Genomic DNA, 15,419 nt, shown 5'->3' with positions numbered 1-15,419 from the left:
GGTTACACATTCACTATTATAACATTATGTCACAATTATTGAAACTACTGGGCCACACAGAAATGCTTTGTAAATTAGTCCTTTTTCATTCATTGGTCTTTAAGTATTTCTTTCCTGCGATTTAAACTCTTGAAGAATAGGATTTAGCCTGTAACAGAAATAAAATAACCACAAAGTATATTTCCTTATAAATTCACAATAATTTTCATTTTTCGTTATTACTTTATATTCATCTGATATATTTTGTCTTCTCTGTTATGTATTAAAATCCTTCCTTCTTTTTCGTAATCGTTTTCCGAAAGTATTATTTTTGTTTACGATCCAAAATTGAGGGTTAATCGCGCCATTTGACAGCTACCGACAAACTCCCTAGAAATCCCTTCACTTCTCTGATTCCTACTTCCCCTCGCCCGACGCAAGATTTCTGCACCCAACAAGGTTGCCAAGTGTAGTACTTTCGGTACTACCGTAGTACCCAAAAGCGACATATCCTATAGCGTAGTACTATTTTGGGTACTACGCTATAGTCGCTGCTGATACTACTGGTCGGCGGAAATACGTCAGAGGGTAGAGACTGTAGAGGGACCGCAATATAGATATTTCTAATTACTAATTTCAAAATACATAATGCATGGTCCGTGAGCCAAGACAAATGTTAGTATATACATACCACAAGTTATAAAGTAATATAAAGACCCACAAAAAACAAGCTTTGCTTGTAAAAAAAGGACGGCAAGTACATAAGTCGTATCTAGTATGATTAATATATAGTAATATAAAATATTTTAATTAAAAAAAAGTAGTGAAATCCAAATGTTAGGCAAGTATAAATTTTTTCCATGGCGAAAATTGAAATTTAGAAAAAAGTAAATAGTAATACAAAAATTACTTGCCAGGCCCGTTGTATGCAATCGTATTAAATAGCCACATTTTTAACTTACGAGAAGCAATGCTTATATTGCAAGATAGCAACTTACACATGAATATTACGGGCCCGGCAAGTAATTTTTGTATTACTATTTACTTTTTTCTAAATTTCAATTTTCGCCATGGAAAAAATTTATACTTGCCTAACATTTGGATTTCACTACTTTTTTTTAATTAAAATATTTTATATTACTATATATTAATCATACTAGATACGACTTATGTACTTGCCGTCCTTTTTTTACAAGCAAAGCTTGTTTTTTGTGGGATCTTATAACGTTTTGTAAGAATATAGGAATTAAAACTAAAAATTCTTTTAACTAATTCAATCTAATAAAACATTTTCCAATGTTCTCATCGTTCCATAATGTAAAGCTTCAATTCGAGATATTAATTTATTAATCTATTAAATATAATACAAAATATTACAATGATGAGTTCTTATCATAATTACACTTTTAGAGGCATTTAACATAGGATTCAATGACTGTTTGAGTTATATTTTCAACATCATATACCCAATATCACATTAAAGCCTTTCGCTTTCAAAAATTTGTTTCTAAATTTACCTTTAAATCCACTTTTTTCTTAGGTGTTACTCTCACTATCATCTTTGCATTATGGCTCTTTCCCTGGTAAACTAGTGACATTTATATATTCTTTTCATTAATATAAACTGTAAAATATATACCAGTTAATGCAATGGAAGTCTATGTTTTTTAGGTATACTGCTTTCAGTTTCTTGAAGTTACACAATGTATGTTCTATTACATGTGAAATATTGTAATTATGAATTCCTTTCATATTTACACATTTACATGATTTTATTATAATTTTCATCAACTATGTTATTTCTAATTCCAAAGTTGTATGCCCAAAATCACCTGCAGGCACTTCACTCTCAAGGATTTTCTTATAAATTAACTCATATTTATCCATCACTTTTTTAGCTGTTAACCTCAACATCAACTTTGAATTATGGCACTTTCTCCAGCACACTAGTGCCATTTATATTTTCCCTTCATTAGTATAAACTAGGAAATACACCAATTTATACAATGGATGCCTCTCTTTATTAAATATACAGCTTTCAGTTTCCTAATTTTATTCACCATATGCCTGATCACATGTAAAATATTGCAATCATGAATTCTTTTCATATTTACACATCTACATAAATTTATTATAATTTTCATCAACTATGTGATTTCTAATTCCAAAGTTGTATGCCTAAAATCACCTGCAAGCACTTCACTCTTAAGGATTTTCTTATAAATTAGCTCATATTTATCCATCATTTTCTTAGCTGTTACCGTCAATATCAACTTTGAATTATGGCACTTTCTCCAGCACACTAGTACCATTTATATTTTCCTTTCATTTATATAAACTAGGAAATACACCAATTTATACAATGGAAGCCACTCTTTTGTGGATATACTGCTTTCAGTTTCGCAAAGTTATTCACTGTAAATTCTATTGCATGGAAAATATTAATATGATGACTTCTTTTCATTGTTTCATTTCTAGATGACGTTATCATTAAAATTATGATTTAATTGACTTATATATTTCAAAGGGTTTATGCCCAAAATCACCTGCAAGCCTTTCGCTATTAAAAATTGGCTTCCAAATTAATTTTTTAATTTCTCTACCTTTTTCCTTAGGTTTAACTCTCAACATTAACTTTGCATTATGGCTCTTTCTATGGTAAACTGGAATCATTTCTGACTTCTTGTATTAAATATTACAGCTTAACCCTGCACAATGACACAATAAACATGTTATTGTAAATCAATCTGAAATAAAATCTCACTAAGTACCAAAAGATATATTACATATTATATTATAAAAATCAATGTTATTCTTATAAAAAATTAAATTTGAATAATTTTTTTGGTAATAATAATAATTTCTTTCTATTCTGATTGGGGAAGCGTAGGTAAATATATGGTTTTAATACTTTTTTATATTATAATTGAATATTAAATAACGATTAGAAAATATTTATCTGCTTTTCTTTAATCGTAGTAATAAGAAAGATTTATTGTCTCATGGAAAATTGTTTCTATATATGATATAACCTATCGGACAGTTGAAATCCATATGAGTTTAAAGAAAAGAAAAATTTAAACATGAAATTTGTTATTGATTTCCATACCTGGATGTTTAGCATATGTTCAAACCTCATCCTTCTCTGTTTCATTTACAACCTTTGTTAATCTGCATTCTCCAATGACAGGGTATTTCCAAGAATTGTTATAGCATTTGGCACTGGTTGGCATCAAACTGCAAACTATGAAATAATGCCTATATATAACTTTGTTTTAATTAAACAAATTCTTTTTACAATGTACTTACTTTACATGAAAATGTTTATGTTTATAGCTATTGAGACACTACCGTGTGTCTTAATTATGAGTGAATGTAACAAGATTATCCTTATCTGTTTTATCTGCAATAACCTTTGAAGTACATCTGGAAAGAGAGACTCAACAAAGTAATTGTTATATTTTAATACATGCTTGAGCTGAATTAAAAAATAAATAAATAAACAATTAATTTTTAATTACATACATTTTAAGCGGTTGAATGAGTTACACATACTTTACCATGTGATAATGAACAATTGGCTTATCTTTTTCTTTCGCTAGTAAATTGACATATCATTGAGTCATCAACAGTTAATCACATTTCAAACTACTGTTTCCATTGCTCAACCAGTACTCCGTAGTTGCATTAAACCAAAGCTCTGTTTTCCAGCAACACATGGCAGCACTATCTTCATTATCTATTTTATTATAAAAAGTAGTAATATCCACTGGAACTGTAACTGATTCCTCTTTAACTATGGTAGTACTTTTTGGTGCTTGCATTTTTCCAAGAATTGTTATAGCATTTGGCACTGGTCTGGCATCAAATTGCAAACTATGAAAGGATACCTTGTATATAACTTTGCTTTAATTAAACTAATTTTTTTCACAATGTACTTACTTTTCTTAAAAACGTTTATGTTAATTGTTGTTGAAACACTACCATGTGTGTTGGTTATGAGTGAACGTAACAACCTCATCCTTCTGTTTCATTTACAATTTTCGTTAATCTACATTCTTCAATAACAGGGTATTTCCAAGAATTGTTAGAGCATTTGGCACTGGTATGACTTCAAATCAGAGGTGCATACAAGGAAAATATTTTATTTATAACCTGAAATAAAATCCCACAAAGTACCACAAAATATTAAATTTTAATATATTTTACAATGTTGTGTTACTTATCTGATTCTCCATCAGACTCCTTCATGTATTTATTCCTTTAGTTTAATTATCTACACTTTGAATTATATCACACTATTTTTATCCTAATACAGAGTAATTTTGATTTTGACCTTATTGACAGTTCTATCGAAATCGATCGAAATTAGGGTTATGCCGGTATTGAATATAGCAGTTGAATATAGCAGCCAACTTCAGCCCGAGACATACAGAAGCGGTCAACTTCAGCCCGAGACATACAGATCAGCCCGAGACATACAGAAAGGAAGGAGAAGAATTTCAACTTCGGCATATATACAGGGTTTTATCCTAACAGAGAAGCATAGGAGATTCGTGTTAGTTGACTATAGAGCCGTGGAGCATGGAATCCGAGAGCCCTCATTGGTCAATTCCGTGTAGTGCCAACATAAAATAGGTCGTTGCCAACAGATTTTGTCTCTAATGCTTCTCGTAAGTGGAAATAGCAGAAATGTCAAAAAAGTGAGGTTACTAAAGGTAAAAGTAAATATTAATGAAGGGATAATAATAAAGGGTATGTGACAGTAAAAATAAATATGATGTAAAGTCAACTTTAATGTTCAATGTATTAAATAATATTGATTAAGTGTTTTTTAATGTTCAGTTATCTGTTGTAGTGAAATTAAGAGGCTTCGCTTTAGATATGAATGGAGCGAGGAACCTGAAGAAGATGATTAAAGTAAAGTTTCAAGCGATGGAACTAAGAATTTTGAAGGATATGATATTGTTACGAGACCTCAATTCCTGAACAATTTTTCATTGGTGGTAGAAAACAGTAAGTTGAACCACATAATTTAATTTGTTATATTTTGTAAGTCATAATATAATAAAATGATTGCAGGTAGACTGTAGATTATAATTCCAAGTTTTGCTAATTGCGGCAAAGGTTTTTTGATAAATGTGCAGAAGGAAGAGTGATTTCGATTGCAGCTGCAACGATGCATTACAATAGTTGCAGGGATGTATACAATTTCTATTATCACAATTAATAGTATTTATTATGTAGTTTGTTTCAACCATTAAAGAGAGGCATATTGTATTTAAAGCTACGTAAACTAATTAAGATTATAATTTTGTACATTTACTAAAACACATATTCTTTTACAGAGCCATAGCTGGAAGGTACATGAGCTTTTTATCAAGATTCTATGGATTCAGCGGCTTATGATGATTCAGTATAAGAGGTTTATACTCTGGATGTGGGATGCAACAATTTTCATGTTTGGAATACATCAATTCCTGGCTGCAGTAAACTTTGTATTGGCAATTGTGTAAGTATAATAAATATTTTGAAAAATAATTAAATATAATATTACAAAATCTCTCACTTCTCTTTACAGTTATTTTTGAGTTTTCCCTGACTTGATGAAGCACACAGGATGAAGCTAAAGAAGCTATGGTACAAGCTAGGACAGAGCAATAACATTTGTACATACAATTTCTCAATAGACGTTCCATGAAGAAGCTCTGATTTTTAGATCTGTAGGATTATTTGCCAGTATAAACTTCTACCATAATTGATTATAATTTTCATATTACATTGTACACAAGCTTACAAGATGAAATTAATTAATGTAGTTGCTCACTATCTAACTAAGATAAATGTACTTAAGAATTATAATACTATTACTGAATCAATGATTTGTCATCTGTAATTTTGATTCATCAATTTAATTTGTAAAAGATATGTTTGTAACTATATAAATAAATAATAATTTCATGAATTTAATTAAAACATTCTTTATATTATAATAGCTGTAAAACAACCGATTCATTCATAGAGGGGGGGGGGGGGGGGGGAGTTCTCTCAAACAAAAATCCTACAATTAATTATAATAATGGGTTTTTATTTTTAAATCTTACAAAATACACACGGATATTCACTCAGAATACAATAATTACTCTATGTTTTAATTACTCATATTCATACAAGTAAATTAAGCGCATATTCTTCGTCCACGCAAAATCTCATTCCTCTCATGATTTCCATTTGCGATTTATTTCCATTTGCTCTTTTCCAAAAGTTACAGACACTCTATTGACTCACATTCAAATCAAATGATACATTTTTTTTTTTTTTTTTTTTTTTACGCTGGAGGGAATCCGTTGAGGACTGAGTGCAGGAGTCTTCTCTTTCCTGCTGTGCCGTCTTCGCTAGCATGTTTTCAGTCTATAAAACGAAGACTTGATCTAAGCAGAAAGAGACATACCTGCTAAACCACTCCAGCGGCATGCAAGCTCTACACAGCCATGTCGTATCACGATATTACCATGTAGGGCCGCGCCGGTCGCTATGAATCGCGCCTTCCTTTCTCAATTCTTATTCTAATCTCGATCAAAAATTTGCAATTAAAGATATTGCTCGAAGAGGCCTCCAGCAACTGCATAACAAAGCTCTATTCGCTTTTCAAAACAGTGTAATACATTCTGCAGTTCTGTGGGTGTAATACTCTCGCACAACGCAATGATGTTCTCCTTTAGCTGCTCTACGGTCTCCATCTCCATATTGTACAGCTGGTTTTTTATGATTCCCCATATTCCAAAATCTAGAGGTGCTAGATCAGGGGATCTAGGAGGCCATTCAATTGGACCATTTTTCCCAATCCATCTCCCAGGATATTTCTGGTTCAAATATTGGGTAACAACTCTAGCTGTGTGGGGTGGAGCTCCGTCTTGCTGGAATGTTATCAATTCCGCCTAAAATGTAAAATGAAGTAGCAGAATATTATTAGAAGCTTCATTCCTTAAAATAATGCGTATTTTAAGAATTTATAAAGAAAATTACATTGGTGGCCACGCTTTGGACTCTTACGTTAACTTCATCTGTTAGCATCTGCAAATACTTATTGGCGTTTAAGTTACCCTCGATGAATATCGGGCCGATTATTTTATCCCCTAAAATGCCCAGCCAAACATTAAGTTTCTGCTGGTATTGCGTATGGGATTCGATATATTCATGAGGGTTTTCTTTTGACCAGACTCTCGTATTTTGAATGTTTGGGGCGTGGACCAACACAAACGTGGATTCGTCCGAGAATAAGATATTCTTCGTAAAATTGCAGTCAAAGTCCGTTTTCTCCATTATAATTTTACAGAAAGTATGTCTCCTTTCGTAATCGGCCTCTTTCAATTCCTGGCATCGAAAAATTTTGTACGCACGAAACTTTTCTTTTTTAAGAGTCTTATGAACCGAAAAAATAGAGACTCCGGTTTCCCTACTGATGCTAGAGAGTGATTGACGGGGATTATTGGTGACCGAATCTTCTATACGGTTTTTAACACTATCAGACAATGCTCTTGCTGGTCGTTTATGCTTTACGTGGGTACGATCCAAGCAACCGGTCTCCTCAAATTTCTTAATCAATTTTATAACCATACTGCTGTTTGGTGCCGGACGGTTTGGAAATTCCCTCTGGAATAAATCTTTAATATCCCTTGAGGATCTACCACCGTAATACCACTTGACTATTTGTATTTTTTCATTTACATTCATTTTACACAACTGAAAGTTCCAATAATTTATTAATTTTATACAGAGATATAAAGAAATTCATTCATTTTTAGCTTGAACATATTGTAATCTTAATAGTGTAATACTTACATAGCAATTTTCCTAATTTTATTAATAACTATTTGACAACAATTCGGTATAACCACGAAAATGATCGAAGATAAACAAATGAAAAAACGTGTGTGTTCTGTGTGTTTGTGTGCTTGGTGCAGGATTCGTTTTTTCATTTGTTTATCTTCGATCATTTTCGTGGTTATACCGAATTGTTGTCAAATAGTTATTAATAAAATTAGGAAAATTGCTATGTAAGTATTACACTATTAAGATTACAATATGTTCAAGCTAAAAATGAATGAATTTCTTTATATCTCTGTATAAAATTAATAAATTATTGGAACTTTCAGTTGTGTAAAATGAATGTAAATGAAAAAATACAAATAGTCAAGTGGTATTACGGTGGTAGATCCTCAAGGGATATTAAAGATTTATTCCAGAGGGAATTTCCAAACCGTCCGGCACCAAACAGCAGTATGGTTATAAAATTGATTAAGAAATTTGAGGAGACCGGTTGCTTGGATCGTACCCACGTAAAGCATAAACGACCAGCAAGAGCATTGTCTGATAGTGTTAAAAACCGTATAGAAGATTCGGTCACCAATAATCCCCGTCAATCACTCTCTAGCATCAGTAGGGAAACCGGAGTCTCTATTTTTTCGGTTCATAAGACTCTTAAAAAAGAAAAGTTTCGTGCGTACAAAATTTTTCGATGCCAGGAATTGAAAGAGGCCGATTACGAAAGGAGACATACTTTCTGTAAAATTATAATGGAGAAAACGGACTTTGACTGCAATTTTACGAAGAATATCTTATTCTCGGACGAATCCACGTTTGTGTTGGTCCACGCCCCAAACATTCAAAATACGAGAGTCTGGTCAAAAGAAAACCCTCATGAATATATCGAATCCCATACGCAATACCAGCAGAAACTTAATGTTTGGCTGGGCATTTTAGGGGATAAAATAATCGGCCCGATATTCATCGAGGGTAACTTAAACGCCAATAAGTATTTGCAGATGCTAACAGATGAAGTTAACGTAAGAGTCCAAAGCGTGGCCACCAATGTAATTTTCTTTATAAATTCTTAAAATACGCATTATTTTAAGGAATGAAGCTTCTAATAATATTCTGCTACTTCATTTTACATTTTAGGCGGAATTGATAACATTCCAGCAAGACGGAGCTCCACCCCACACAGCTAGAGTTGTTACCCAATATTTGAACCAGAAATATCCTGGGAGATGGATTGGGAAAAATGGTCCAATTGAATGGCCTCCTAGATCCCCTGATCTAGCACCTCTAGATTTTGGAATATGGGGAATCATAAAAAACCAGCTGTACAATATGGAGATGGAGACCGTAGAGCAGCTAAAGGAGAACATCATTGCGTTGTGCGAGAGTATTACACCCACAGAACTGCAGAATGTATTACACTGTTTTGAAAAGCGAATAGAGCTTTGTTATGCAGTTGCTGGAGGCCTCTTCGAGCAATATCTTTAATTGCAAATTTTTGATCGAGATTAGAATAAGAATTGAGAAAGGAAGGCGCGATTCATAGCGACCGGCGCGGCCCTACATGGTAATATCGTGATACGACATGGCTGTGTAGAGCTTGCATGCCGCTGGAGTGGTTTAGCAGGTATGTCTCTTTCTGCTTAGATCAAGTCTTCGTTTTATAGACTGAAAACATGCTAGCGAAGACGGCACAGCAGGAAAGAGAAGACTCCTGCACTCAGTCCTCAACGGATTCCCTCCAGCGTAAAAAAAAAAAAAAAAAAAAAAAATGTATCATTTGATTTGAATGTGAGTCAATAGAGTGTCTGTAACTTTTGGAAAAGAGCAAATGGAAATAAATCGCAAATGGAAATCATGAGAGGAATGAGATTTTGCGTGGACGAAGAATATGCGCTTAATTTACTTGTATGAATATGAGTAATTAAAACATAGAGTAATTATTGTATTCTGAGTGAATATCCGTGTGTATTTTGTAAGATTTAAAAATAAAAACCCATTATTATAATTAATTGTAGGATTTTTGTTTGAGAGAACTCCCCCCCCCCCCCCCCCCCCCTCTATGAATGAATCGGTTGTTTTACAGCTATTATAATATAAAGAATGTTTTAATTAAATTCATGAAATTATTATTTATTTATATAGTTACAAACATATCTTTTACAAATTAAATTGATGAATCAAAATTACAGATGACAAATCATTGATTCAGTAATAGTATTATAATTCTTAAGTACATTTATCTTAGTTAGATAGTGAGCAACTACATTAATTAATTTCATCTTGTAAGCTTGTGTACAATGTAATATGAAAATTATAATCAATTATGGTAGAAGTTTATACTGGCAAATAATCCTACAGATCTAAAAATCAGAGCTTCTTCATGGAACGTCTATTGAGAAATTGTATGTACAAATGTTATTGCTCTGTCCTAGCTTGTACCATAGCTTCTTTAGCTTCATCCTGTGTGCTTCATCAAGTCAGGGAAAACTCAAAAATAACTGTAAAGAGAAGTGAGAGATTTTGTAATATTATATTTAATTATTTTTCAAAATATTTATTATACTTACACAATTGCCAATACAAAGTTTACTGCAGCCAGGAATTGATGTATTCCAAACATGAAAATTGTTGCATCCCACATCCAGAGTATAAACCTCTTATACTGAATCATCATAAGCCGCTGAATCCATAGAATCTTGATAAAAAGCTCATGTACCTTCCAGCTATGGCTCTGTAAAAGAATATGTGTTTTAGTAAATGTACAAAATTATAATCTTAATTAGTTTACGTAGCTTTAAATACAATATGCCTCTCTTTAATGGTTGAAACAAACTACATAATAAATACTATTAATTGTGATAATAGAAATTGTATACATCCCTGCAACTATTGTAATGCATCGTTGCAGCTGCAATCGAAATCACTCTTCCTTCTGCACATTTATCAAAAAACCTTTGCCGCAATTAGCAAAACTTGGAATTATAATCTACAGTCTACCTGCAATCATTTTATTATATTATGACTTACAAAATATAACAAATTAAATTATGTGGTTCAACTTACTGTTTTCTACCACCAATGAAAAATTGTTCAGGAATTGAGGTCTCGTAACAATATCATATCCTTCAAAATTCTTAGTTCCATCGCTTGAAACTTTACTTTAATCATCTTCTTCAGGTTCCTCGCTCCATTCATATCTAAAGCGAAGCCTCTTAATTTCACTACAACAGATAACTGAACATTAAAAAACACTTAATCAATATTATTTAATACATTGAACATTAAAGTTGACTTTACATCATATTTATTTTTACTGTCACATACCCTTTATTATTATCCCTTCATTAATATTTACTTTTACCTTTAGTAACCTCACTTTTTTGACATTTCTGCTATTTCCACTTACGAGAAGCATTAGAGACAAAATCTGTTGGCAACGACCTATTTTATGTTGGCACTACACGGAATTGACCAATGAGGGCTCTCGGATTCCATGCTCCACGGCTCTATAGTCAACTAACACGAATCTCCTATGCTTCTCTGTTAGGATAAAACCCTGTATAGCTAACAGAGTATGAGATCTCTGGATTGCGTGAACCGATTTTAATGTTTATGGGCTCAAATGAAAGCTCGTTCAAAACCATTTTAAGAAAAGCTTTGCTTAAATCATGATAGTGGATTATTCACAAAGAAAAATCGGTTTGAAAATTAGGACAGCCAAACTTGCTGTATAAGAGAGTAGTGCCTCGACGGCCGTATATACATGTTATTATCTACTTTTTTCTGTACTTGCCGTCGAGACACTACCGTGTCTCTTGAAATAAAGTGACAGTTTTAGGGCCGGTTTTTCCACCTATTGGTAAAATTTATCTGCTTGGTAAAATTTACAAACTGTAGTAAATTCTATTCAATTTCAAGCTTTACCAAACGGATAAATTTATCCAGACGTTTGCCAATAGGTGGAACAACCGGCCCTTAATCTTACTGACAGCTGATATACTGATGGTATAAGTGAATAAATAAAGTGACGAAATTTGTAAAATGTACATAAAAATAATTTTTAAAATTATATAAAGGACTGAACATTTTAGATAAGTATAACAATAAATTTTATAATATAAAATGTAAGATATAAATATTTTGTGGTACTTTGTGGGATTTTATTTCAGATTAAATTATAGTAATGTGTTTACTATGTCACTGTGCTGAGAATGGAGCTATGCAGATTTTCAAAATTAAAATAAAGGAATAGACTAAACATAATGTGGTTATTGTGTCATCGTTGAGATTCAAACTATGTTAATTGAGACGGATAATAAAATAAACGAGTGAAAAAACTGGGTAAATACAATAATAAATAAAGAAGCTGACAAATTAGATATATAATATAAAATGTAAGATATTTTATAGTACTTTCTGGGATTTTATTTCAGATTAAATTATAATAATGTGTTTACTATGTCACTACTGAGGATGGAGCTATGTGGATTGAACATTAAAATGAAAGGAATAGATTCACCATATTATGGTTACTGTGTCATCGCTGAGGATCAAACTGTGTTAATTGAGATGAATATTAAAATAAACAAGTCAACACAATGGGTAAGTACGATACAAATAAAGAAGCTGACAGATTACATTTGTAATTTCAAATGTAAGATTTTATATAGTACTTTTTGGGATTTTGTTTCAGATTAAATTATTGTAAAGTGTTTACTATGTCAATGCTGAGAATGGAGCTATGTGGATTGAACATTAAAACAAAAGGAATAGATTCACCATAATGTTGTTTCTGTTTCATCGCTGATGAGGATCAAACTGTGTTAATTGAGACAGACATTAAAATAAATGAGTCAGCAATTTGGGTAAATACAATAATAAATAAAGAAAATGACATAATAGATATATAATATAAAATGTAAGATGTTTTATAGTACTTTGTGGGATTTTGTTTCAGATTAAATTATAGTAATGTACGTGTGTTTACTGTATCACTGCTGAGGATGAAGCTATGTGGATCGAACATTAAAAAAAGAATAGATTGACCATAATGTGGTTACTGTGTCATCGCTGAGGATCAAACTGTGATAATTGAGATGAATATTAAAACAATGAAGCTGACAGATTAGATATATAATATAACATGTAAGATATTTTACAGTACTTTGTGGGATTTTATTTAAAGTTAATATATGTAAAATAAAATTTTTGTTTTCTTTTTACAATTGTATCTATATTAATTACTATATGTTGCAAACTCTTAAAATTAAGCCTCTGCTTTTATTAGCAAACTAATAGTTCCACACGGCAGTGATGCCAGAATCAAGCTTTTAGCAACAAAAATGAAGATAAGCGCTAGCAAGCAGCAGTATAGAAAATTTAAAGGGAAGCGGTACAAACACAACTATGCCTGGAGAGCATAGGTGTGATTTGGACTTCAGGCAACATTGGCTTTAGAAGAAGAGCGACTACCGCTAACCGTGACATTTTTACGTGTCATCCGTGTGATGTGGTCCTACGTTTACCTAAAAACTCAAAGCAAATAAAAATGCTTTTCCTAAATTGATTTTTAATTTTGATAAAATGGTCAAATGTAGCCATTAATTAATTAGATTTGGTAATAAATACAGAAAATGCGTTTTATTATAACAAATGAGTTGAGGTAAAATAAACTCAATGTTTTTATATTAATCTGTTAACAAATGCATTTTTTTATTTATTATTGAGTCCAATAAATTAATGGTTATTAAAAAAAAATCCTTGTAATGAAAAAAAAAATTAAAAAATTTTAAACTTCACCAAGACTCGAACACGAGCCCACCGCATCATAAACGGCACCCTTACCGCCTGCGCTACAGCGCTCACTTGATGTACCAAGAGCAAAACAGCCTTTTAAAGACTGACTACAATTATTTCTCTAACTCGTCATAAACGATCAAGAATTAGCTGCAATAATAAATACATTTATCTCCACAGCATTATTGCACTAAATTTATTATGTTTTTAATTTGAAGCATATATTTTACATGAAGATACGATACTTTAAGGGTGTTCATGCAATACTCTAAATACAAAACTATTCATATGCTCGTTTATCATAGTTATTCGACTACATATAACAAATATTATAATATTACTTAATTAATTTATGATAGTTGAGCATATGAATAGTTTTTATATAAAGTACTGAATGGTTACCCTTAAATTAACATATCTTCATGCAAAATGTATGCTTCAAATTAAAAACAATAAATTTAATACAATAATGCTATGTAGATAAATGTATTTATTATTACAGCTAATTCTTGATCATTTATGACGAATTAATAAAAGAATTGTAGTCATTTTTAAAAAGCCTGTCTTGCTCTTGGTACATCAAGCGAGCGCTGTAGCGCAGGTGGTAAGGTTGCCGTTTATCATGTGGTGGGCTCGTGTTCGAGTCTTGGTGAAGATTAAAATTTTTTCATTTTTTGTTTCATTACAAAGAATTTTTTTTTTAATAACCGTTAACTTATTGGACTCAATAATAAATAAAAAAATGCATTTGTTAACAAATTAATATAAAAACATTGAGTTTATTTTACCTCAACTCATTTGTTATAATAAAACGCATTTTTTGTATTTATTACCAAATCTAATTAATTAATGGCTACATTTGACCATTTTATCAAAATTAAAAATCAATTTAGGAAAAGCATTTTTATTTTATTTATTCACTTATACCATAAGTACATCAACTGTCAGATAGATCAAAGCTGTCACTACTCCTTATTTCTTTATTACACTTTATTTTTCCGTATACTAACATTTGTCTTCGTTCACGCCGTTCACGGTGACAAGCTGTGAATATAATATATATAATTTTTGATATATTACGTTCTGCATTTAAGATGGCTACTGACGTATTTCCGCTGGCAGTATACTTTGTGCAGTCTGCATTCCTTATATCAAAATTCACTTACTATAGAGCGTAGTACTATTCAAGATGGCGGACTTGGCAACCTTGATGGTTACCCTTAAATTAACATATCTTCATGCAAAATGTATGCTTCAAATTAAAAACAATAAATTTAATACAATAATGCTATGTAGATAAATGTATTTATTATTACAGCTAATTCTTGATCGTTTATGACGAGTTAGTGAAAGAATTGTAGTCAGTCTTTAAAAGGCTGTTTTGCTCTTGGTACATCAGGTGAGCGCTGTAGCGCAGGCGGTAAGGTTGCCGTTTGTCATGCGGTGGGCTCGTGTTCGAGTCTTGGTGAAGATTAAAATTTTTTCATTTTTTTTTTCATTACAAGGAATTTTTTTTTTAATAACCATTAATTTATTGGACTCAATAATAAATAAAAAAATGCATTTGTTAACAGATTAATATAAAAACATTGAGTTTATTTTACCTCAACTCATTTGTTATAATAAAACGCATTTTTTGTATTTATTACCAAATCTAATTAATTAATGGCTACATTTGACCATTTTATCAAAATTAAAAATCAATTTAGGAAAAGCATTTTTATTTTATTTATTCACTTATACCATAAGTACATCAGCTGTCAGATAGATCAAAGCTGTCACTACTCCTTATTTCTTTTATTACACTTTATTTTTCCGTA

General features: G+C 31.5%; 2 long non-coding RNA genes across 8 annotated transcripts; one reads left to right on the top strand and one right to left on the bottom strand.

Annotated features, from left to right (window-relative positions):
- The first annotated feature begins 4,575 nt into the window (after positions 1 to 4,575).
- LOC136777844 (uncharacterized) lies at positions 4,576 to 5,944 on the top strand. 4 transcript variants are annotated; one of them, XR_010823313.1, is made up of 4 exons: positions 4,576 to 4,734; positions 4,838 to 4,995; positions 5,062 to 5,491; positions 5,561 to 5,944. It is a non-coding gene; the product is annotated as an uncharacterized lncRNA (long non-coding RNA). The 4 variants fall into 4 exon arrangements; XR_010823316.1 differs by having other exon boundaries at positions 4,590 to 4,697; XR_010823315.1 differs by having other exon boundaries at positions 4,636 to 4,761.
- Positions 5,945 to 9,917: 3,973 nt separating this feature from the next.
- Positions 9,918 to 11,286, bottom strand: LOC136777845 (uncharacterized). 4 transcript variants are annotated; one of them, XR_010823317.1, is made up of 4 exons: positions 11,128 to 11,286; positions 10,867 to 11,024; positions 10,371 to 10,800; positions 9,918 to 10,301 (listed from the first exon to the last, which is right to left on the bottom strand). It is a non-coding gene; the product is annotated as an uncharacterized lncRNA (long non-coding RNA). The 4 variants fall into 4 exon arrangements; XR_010823320.1 differs by having other exon boundaries at positions 11,165 to 11,272; XR_010823319.1 differs by having other exon boundaries at positions 11,101 to 11,226.
- Positions 11,287 to 15,419: the final 4,133 nt, after the last annotated feature.

Source organism: Prorops nasuta, unplaced genomic scaffold (assembly GCF_024137725.1).
Source record: "Prorops nasuta isolate Cenicafe-Biocafe unplaced genomic scaffold, Cenicafe_Pnas_1.2 PNAS00012, whole genome shotgun sequence".
In the NCBI taxonomy this organism is placed as follows: Eukaryota; Metazoa; Arthropoda; class Insecta; order Hymenoptera; family Bethylidae; genus Prorops; species Prorops nasuta.
Note: the sequence above shows the minus strand (reverse complement) of the source record. Positions and strands in the feature narration are given on the sequence as shown.